Genomic DNA, 8999 nt, shown 5'->3' with positions numbered 1-8999 from the left:
TTATTCTTATATTATTATTTATTCATTATTGTATTCTTTTTCTATACAAACAACTGTAAACCTACTTTGGCCCCACCCTGTACATACTTATATTTGGTTTTTGACTAGTTTTAAACCTCATCGTGCCCACAGTCATCCCTTCCTCCCACCTATAATGGGAACCCTGATTCTCCTCTCCCACATAACTGCAATAGCAGCTCAGACCTTTTCTGAACCTTTTCTTCTAAACCTCCACATTAGAAAAAAGATTACCTGCAGAGTACAGAAGTACATAATTCTGTTTTACAACTCAGTATGTCACAAAATATAATCCATTTTCCCTTGCTATTTCTACATAAACACCTCTATTATGCCCAAAGAAGACAAAGGTAACCTTTTGAGGGAAATTATTCATAAAGGAAAAAACAGTAGAATTTTGCACCAGACTTTAAGGTGACCTATATAGACGTATAAAAATAGGGCTTCAATTTATATTAGATGACTAATCCAAAAAGAAGAAAACATAATCAAATTGCAATAGAACTCCTCAATTTAATTTAACCGTTGAGGGGCCTGGTAGATGTTCTCTTCAAATTAATTTTACCCACTGATTCTCCAGGGAACAGAGGAAATAAAAGTTATGTTTAAATATATGCACGCACATTTATGGACATGTTGTAGTTTATTTGCCTTTGTTTCTTCTACCAAAAATGAATTCTATATTGCTCATTAAGTCTTTCAGCTTAAAGAAAATCTTTGGAGAAGAGGCCTTATTCTGAAACAGTCAAGGATTAGTGCTCAATCTTAAAGTACTTCTGAAAAAAATTCACCAAAAAACATAAAATTTTCTCTGCCTTAATAATTAAGCCAGCACTAACAAGTTTTCTTTAGAGTTCTAGCAATTATGAGATTATTTTTCTTTTTTTCTGTCTTTCTTGATTCTTAGAAAGAGAGAAAGGGAGAGGGAGAGAGAGATAGAAACATTGATGGGAGAGAACATCAATTGGCTGCCTCCTGCATACCCCCACTGGGGATTTGGCCCACAACCTGGGCATGTGCCCTGACCAGGAATTGAACCAGTGACCTCTTGGTGCATGGGTGGACACTCAACCACTGAGCCATACCAGCTGGACAATCATGAGATTCTTGATTAAAAATTCACCAAAAGTTTAATATCCAGTGAATGGTTCAAAAACATATTCAGACTTGCTTTTCTATACTTATTTTGGTTTATCATTTAATTCTTTTAAAAATCTTAACGTGGAAATCAAATAATGTAACCAGTTTGAAAGGGTCCTCTCACCTTTAGGAACAGGAAAAACAATAAATTGTCAGCACTAACCAAGAAAGAGTGACTAATTGACCCAAAGCTTAATAGAATAGCTGACCTAGTGGACAGTTGGGAGTGGTGTTTCATGGGGAAAAATGAACTCATTTATATAAGAATTATTTTAAAGTCATACTTGGAACTCCTGCTTGATTAAGTTTAAGAAAGAGTAATATTGTCAAGGGCTGGCACAAGTAGAGGGAAGCAGGCACTCTTATACACAGCTGGCAACATTATAAAATGGGTCCAACTTCCTGGAAGGCAATTTGACAATATATATCAAAAGCCATAACAGATGTCCCCATTGACCAGAATTCCCACTTTGAATTTGTCTTTAAAAAATAAAAAATAAAGATATAATAACATTTTACACAGCATTGATTACTTTGTTGCTAAAATTAGAGAAAATAGAAAACAATGAAAACGCCTATCAATAATGAATTGTTTAAATAAATGGATCTTTCTTCTGCCGCCCCCACTCCGCTTCAGCTTATTCTCAACACAGCAGCTAGCATCATCTAATTAAAATGCAGTGACCTGATGGTCATGTCGCTCCTGTGCTTAAAACCCTTCAGATGTTGCCCTCACTCAGAGTCAAAGCCAAATATTCAAGTGGTCTAGTGCCACATTTTTGCATGGTGTTGAGTTGCCATTTAAGTGGTTCTTCCCTGAATAAGTAAGTATATGTGTGCCAGGTACTTTGTGGTCTTCACTTTAGACACAGAAGAACCTAGAATCTTAAGCAGGTCCCTTGTGATAGTCCCTTTGATATTCACCTTGACAGAAACACTCCTACATACATTTTCTCCAGAACTGTAATTGTATTAGAGATACTGAAGAGGAAGCTGTTTTTCCCAGTCAACATCAAGCAAATATAACCTCTAACCTGGGTTATTGCAAATCTGCCTACCCAGTTTCTTGACAGCCATTTCTATCCCCTTGAAATTATTCTCCACACTATATTCAAAGTAATCTCTCTTTTTTAAAAAGCAGTCATAATTTCTGCAAGTTTAAAACTCATTAATATTTTCCCATTTCTCTACAGATGAAGATCCAAATTCCTGAGGTCCAGGTTCTAAAACAGTGCTATGCAATGGGAATATATTGGCAACTATGTATGTAATTTTAAATTTTTTAGTAGCCATGTTTTCTCAAAATTTTTCAAAAAGGTAAATTAATTTTAATTCTATACTTTATTTTAGTCAATCTATCTGAAATATTATCATCTCAGTATATAATTGATGATTGAAGTAGATATGAAATGTCCTCACTACAAAAAAAAAAAATAGGCCCAACCAGTGTGGCTCAGTGGTTGAGCATCGACCCACGCACCAAGAGGTTGCCAATTCAATTTCCTGTCAGGGCACATGCCCAGATTGTGGGCCCGATCCCCAGTGGGGGACATGCAGGAGGTGGCCAATCGATGTTCTCTCTCATCAATGTTTCTCTCTCTTTTTCTCTTCCTTTCTCTCTAAAATCAATAAGAAAAAATATTTTTTTAAAAAAAATAGTAGTTATATGCAGTGATGGATGTGTTAACTGTGGTAATAATTTTGCAATATATACGTATATTAAGTCATCATATTGTATATCTTAAACTTATACAATGTTATATATCCATTATATCTCAATAAATCTGGGGGGATTAAAAATATTTAGATACTTTACATTCAGTTTTTCATAGTAAGTTTTTAAAGACTGGAGTAATTTTACCCTTGCAGTGCATCTCACATTGAACAGGCCTCATTTCACATACTCCACAGGCTAGAGGCCACCATATTAGACAGTAAAATTCTACAAAGTCAGGATTATGTTCACCTTTTCAGCCTTCTCAGACTACAGACATATTTAACTTTGAAGTGCTAAAAGTTGCCATTCTCTCTTCCCCAGTCCTTTATACATGTTGAGTTTTTATATAATAAATAATTTGAAAGAAGGCAACCAAATTTTTAAATGGACAGAAGGTCTGAATGACATTTCACCAAAGGAGATACAAGTGACCAGTAAGCAGATAAAAGATACTCAACAGCATTACACATTAGGAAAATGCAAATCAAAACTAAAATAAAATATCACTTCACATCCACTAGAATGATTATAATTTCAAAAACAGACAACAGTGGGAGCAGGAAGGAGGGGGTCAATGAAAAAAAGGGGGACATCTGTATTACTTTCAACAATAAACAATTTTAAAAAATAAAAGACAGACAATAACAAGTATAGGTAAAAATGTGAAGAAACTGGGACTTTCATAGATTGCTGGTGGGAATGTAAGATGGTACACTGCTTTGGTAAACGGTTTGGCAGTTTTTCAAAATGTTGAACATAGAGTTGCCATATGACTCAACAATTCCACTCCTATATACCCAAGAGAAATGAATAAGGACATGGGTCTCCATAAGACATGTGTTCATACAAAACTTATAGAAGCAACCCAAATTTCCATCAACTGGTAGATGAATAAAGAAATGTAGTCTATCAATATAATGCAATACTATTCAGCAATAAAAAGAACAAAACACTGACATGTGCTACAACATGAATGTACCTAAAAAATGTTGTGCTAAGTGAAAGAAGCCAGACACAAAGACACATTGTATAATTTCATTTTTATGAAATATTCAAAAAAGGAAAATCTACAGACAGGAAGTAGATCAGTAGTTTCCTAGGGTGGGGGGTAGAAATGGAGAATGACTGCAAATGGTCACAGGGACCTTTTAGGAGTGATGGAAATATTTGAAAATTGGATCATAGTGATGGGGGCACAACTGTATAAAATTACTAAGGATTACTGAAATATGCACATAAAACTAGCAAATATTATGATATAAAATATATATCTCAATAAAGTTATTTTAAGAAAAATAAAGTATCCACAGGAATTAAAAAATAAACTTGAATGTTTACATCTTGCTATAAATGTTTCACAGCTTTTGTACTCCCAGCCTCCTCTCCCCAGATCGGAAGTTCCATGAAGGTGGGAACCATTAATGCCTTGTTCCCTGTTGTAGCCCCAACAATCACACTATGCCTTTCATATAGCAGGGGCTCAAATGGCTGTTGAATATATTGTGAAATAATTACTTGGGAAATTTCAAAACAATCTTAGACACTTAAAAGTTTTAAAAACCCTCCTCACCAATAAAACACATTCAACAGCATGAATGAGCACTATGCTGAGAAAAAGAAGCCAGAAACAAGTGAATACATACTATATGATTTTAGCTATGAAGTTCTAGAATAGGTAAAAGCAGAAATCTGAATGATAGTTTCTTGGGGAGCAGGGGACACAGGAATTGATTGGGAAGGGTTATAAGAGACTTCTTCAGGATGATGGAAATGTTCTATACACTAACTGGAGTGGTGGTTACACAGGTGTGCATTTGTCAAAATCCATCAAACTTAACACTTAAAATCAGTGCATGTGCCCTGACTGCTTTGGCTTGACAATTAGAGCATCAGCCTGTGGACCAAAGAATCACAACTTTAATTCTGGTCAAGGGCACGTACCTTGGTTGCAGTTCGATCCCTGTCGCTTGCGCTGGTTGGGGTTGTGAGGTATGTAACCAATCAATCTGTCTCTCTTGCATCGTTGTTTCTCTCTCTCTCTCTCTCTCTCTCTCTCTCTCTCTCTCTCTCTCTCTCTCTCTCTCTCTCCCCCTTCTTTCTTCCCTCCCACTCTATCTGAAAATCAATGGAAAAGTATCCTCAGATGAGGATTAAGAGATAGATAGATAGATAGATAGATAGATAGATGATAGATAGATAGATAGATAGATAGATAGATAGATAGATAGATAGATAATCAGTGCATGTTACATGTAAATTATATCTCAATTTGAAAATGTGAATACTTCTGGCAAAAAATACAATAAAAAATTATTGAATAAAGAAAGTTCCATACTTCTTTATTATAAAATAGAAGACCTTTTGTGCTCTGGTCCCTGCATGTCACTTCAAACTCACTTCTCAAACTCCACTGCCTTCCCTGACCTGCCCCTCCACCCCCATCCCCACAAACCCTGGGTCCCAGCCTTTTTAAATTGCTGATATTTCCCTAAACACACCACATCCTTCCATGTCTTGGTGCCTTTGCTCAAGCTTCCCTCCCTTCCTAAAACCTCCTTCCTCCTCCCTTCCCCACATCCCATGGCTGGCCACCTACTGATTTCACAAAACATCAGAAAGTTGAGTTATGTTTGCCTGGAGGTATAATGCCAATGGGGACTAGGGATCATTCGGTGGTGATTTTCTTTTGCACTTTGCCCTAATATTTAAGTTAATTCATTGGGATCTGCAAATTATCCCCTAATTGCTGTAGGACAAAGAACTACTTGATCCCCTTCAATCCACCTGGAGACATGTTCACTGAGTAAACTCTATATAAAAAGTACCACCCAACTAAATGCTTGATACATTTATTCTGAGTGTTTTCAAGTCATCATGGCAGGTTATTGAGGAAAGTTTTCAATTATCAATAATTGCGCCTCGGATAAACCTCATCGGCTATGATACTGCCACTGCGCAAAGCTGATCATAGTACTTTAATATATAATAAAGTGTGTTATTGCTAAAGTTGGCACAAAATCTAAGGGTGACATTTGTTCTCTTTTTGAAACTTTTTCTGTATATATTTTTTTTCAATTATCCACAAAGAATATATATTGCTATTATATGTAAGGGAAAGTCTTGTTTAAAAAGAAAAAGAATGATGACAGTTTCACTTCCTCCTTTCCAATTTGGATCCCTTTTATTTTTTCTTCCTGTCTGATTGCTGTGGCTAAGACTTCCAGTACTATGTTAAATAAAAGTGGCAAAAGTGGATATCCCTGTCTTGTTCCTGTTCTTAAGGGAAATGTTTTTAGTTTCTGCCCATTGAGTATGATGTTGGCTGTAGGTCTTTTGTATATGGCCTTTATTATGTCGAGATATGATCCCTCTATTCCCACATTGCTGAGCGTTTTTATCAGAAATGGATGCTGGATTTTGTCGAATGCTTTTTCAGCATCTATTGATATGATCATGTGGTTTTTATTCTTCATTTTGTTTATTGATATGATCATGTGGTTTTTATTCTTCATTTTGTTTATGTGGTGTATCATTTATTGATTTGAGAATATTGTACCAGCCTTGCATGCCTAGAATGAATCCCCCTTGGAATAATATTTTTGATGTATTGCTGGATCCAATTTGCTAGTATTTTGTTCAGGATTTTGGAATCTATGTTCATCAGGGATATTGGCCTGTAGTTTTCTTTCTTTGTAGTGTCTTTTTCTGTTTTGGAATTAGAATTATGCTGGCCTCATAGAACGTGTTTGGAAGTCTTCCTTCTTCTTGAATTTTTTGAAATAGTTTGAGGAGAATGGGTGTTAGTTCTTTTTTGAATGTTCGGTAAAACTCCCCCGTGAAGCCATCTGGACCTGGGCTTTTCTTCGCTCGGAGAGTCTTGATTACCTCTTCAATTTCCTTAGTTGTTATTGGTCTGTTCAAATTTTCTATCTCTTCCCGGTCCAGTTTTGGGAGACTGTGCGTTTCTAGAAATTTGTCCATTTCGCTTAGATTGTCGAATTTGTTGCCATATAGTTGTTCATAGTAGTTGTTAACGATCTTTTGTATTTCTGTGGTGTCGGTTGTTACTTCTCCTCTTTCATTTCTGATTTTGTGTATTTGGGTTCTCTCTCTTTGTCTCTTGGTGAGTCTAGCTAAGGGTCCATCAATCTTGTTTATCTTTTCAAAAAACCAGCTCTTTGTTTCATTGATCCTTTGAATTGTTTTTTTGGTCTCTATGTCATTTATTTCTGCTCTGATCTTTACTATTTCCTTCCTTCTACTTGCTCTGGGGTTTTCTTTTTGTTTGCTTTCTAATTCTTTAAGTTGTGAGTTTAGACAGTCAATTAGAAATTTTTCTTGTTTCTTGAGGTAGGCCTGTAGTGCTATGAACTTCCCTCTCAGGACTGCTTTCGCTGTATCCCATAGATTTTGTGTTGTGTGTTCATTTTCATTGGTTTCCAGGAAGTTTTTAATTTCTTCCTTGATCTCCTCAGTAACCCATTCATTGTGTAATAACATGCTCTTTAGCCTCCATGTGTTCAAATGTCTTTGCATGTTTTTGTTGCAATTGATTTCTAGTTTCATGCCATTGTGGTCTGAGAAGATGCTTGATATGATGTCAATCTTCTTGAACTTGTAGAGACTTAGTTTGTGTTCTAACAATGTGGTCTATCTTTGAGAATGTCCCAAGTGCACTTGAGAAGAATGTGAATTCTGTAGTTTTGGGGTGTAATTCTCTGTAGATATCTATTAAATCCATTTGGTCTAGTGCTTCATTTAGAGTCTGTGTTTCCTTGCTAATTTTTTGTCTAGAGGATCTATCCAGTGATGTCAGCCACTGTGGAAAACAATATGGTGTTACCTCAAAAAATTAAAAATTGAACTTCCATTGGACCCAGTGATCCCACTTCTAGGAATATACCCTATGAAGCCTGAAACACCAATCAGAAAGAATATATGGACCCCCATGTTTGTAGCAGCACTATTTACAATAGCTAAGATCTGGAAACAGCCCAAGTGTCCATCAGTAGACGAATGGATAAAAAAGCAGTGGTACATACACACAATGGAGCACTATGCAGCTGTAAGAAAAAAAAGATCTCTTATCCTTTGAGACGACATGGAGGGACCTGGAAAGTATTATCCTAAGTGAAACAAGCCAAGCAGAAAAAGACAAATACCACATGATCTCACTTATATATGGAATATAATGAACATAACAGTCTGAGGAATATGGTAGACCCAGAAACATGGAAGTAGGGTACAGACTAGCAATCCCCAGAAGAGGGGGTAGTGGGGGAGAGATAAACCACAGAACTTATATGCATGTATGCATGAAAAATGGACATGGACAACAAAGCTGGGGACAGGGCAGGGAGGGAGGGGGAGGGGGGATTCAGTGGGGGAAAAGGAGAAACATCTGAAACAAAAATAAATAAATAAAAAAAGAAAAAACTTTAACGCTGATTTTATTTTAGACTAACCGTTGTAGCTGATACTTTCAAAAACACAAAATAATAGGTACTGTTATAAGAACTTTGTATATATTAATACTCTCAACAACTCTATGAGGTAGGTATTATTATTTTATTTCCTTTTACAGATGGGGAAATAGAGACACCAAGATGAAGCAATCTACCCAGGATCACACAACCAGTAAGTAATGGAGCTGAGATTTGAACCCAAGCACTTTGGTGTCCAAGTTCATGCTTTTAAGTAGTAATCCAGGGGGAAAGAATATGAGTGACTAGTATCACCATCTACCATGGCTCTAAGCATTCGATTACACAAGCAGGCTCCTTTGGAAGAAAATTGGTGATCTATTCAACTGTGGGGTCCCAAAGGCAAGAACTATGTCTCATTCATCTATGTTTCTATACCAATTAGCTTTTGCTACATAGCAAATCACCCTAAGACTTAAGTACCTAAAAACCACAACTATCAATTTCAATCACAATTTTGTGGGTTGGTATCTCTGGGTCTTTCTTTTGCTGATCTTCTGCTGTGCTTAGCTGAGTCACATCAGTTAGCTGCTGGTCTGCTTCTGGAAGTTGGGTGGCTATCAGCTAGGGTGATCTAAGCCCCTGGACCACAGGTCTCTGATCTTCCAGGAGACTAGCTTGGGTTTCTTCACATGGCAGCA

The 8999-nt window shown here is 36.5% G+C and overlaps 1 pseudogene; it reads right to left on the bottom strand.

Annotated features, from left to right (window-relative positions):
- Window positions 1-5676: 5676 nt before the first annotated feature.
- LOC118636899 lies at window positions 5677-5838 on the bottom strand (annotated as a pseudogene).
- Between the last annotated feature and the right edge of the window lie 3161 nt (window positions 5839-8999).

The sequence above is a fragment of the Molossus molossus genome, unplaced genomic scaffold (genome assembly GCF_014108415.1).
Source record: "Molossus molossus isolate mMolMol1 unplaced genomic scaffold, mMolMol1.p scaffold_m16_p_2, whole genome shotgun sequence".
NCBI lineage: Eukaryota > Metazoa > Chordata > Mammalia > Chiroptera > Molossidae > Molossus > Molossus molossus.
This window is presented reverse-complemented; position numbering and strand designations above follow the sequence as displayed.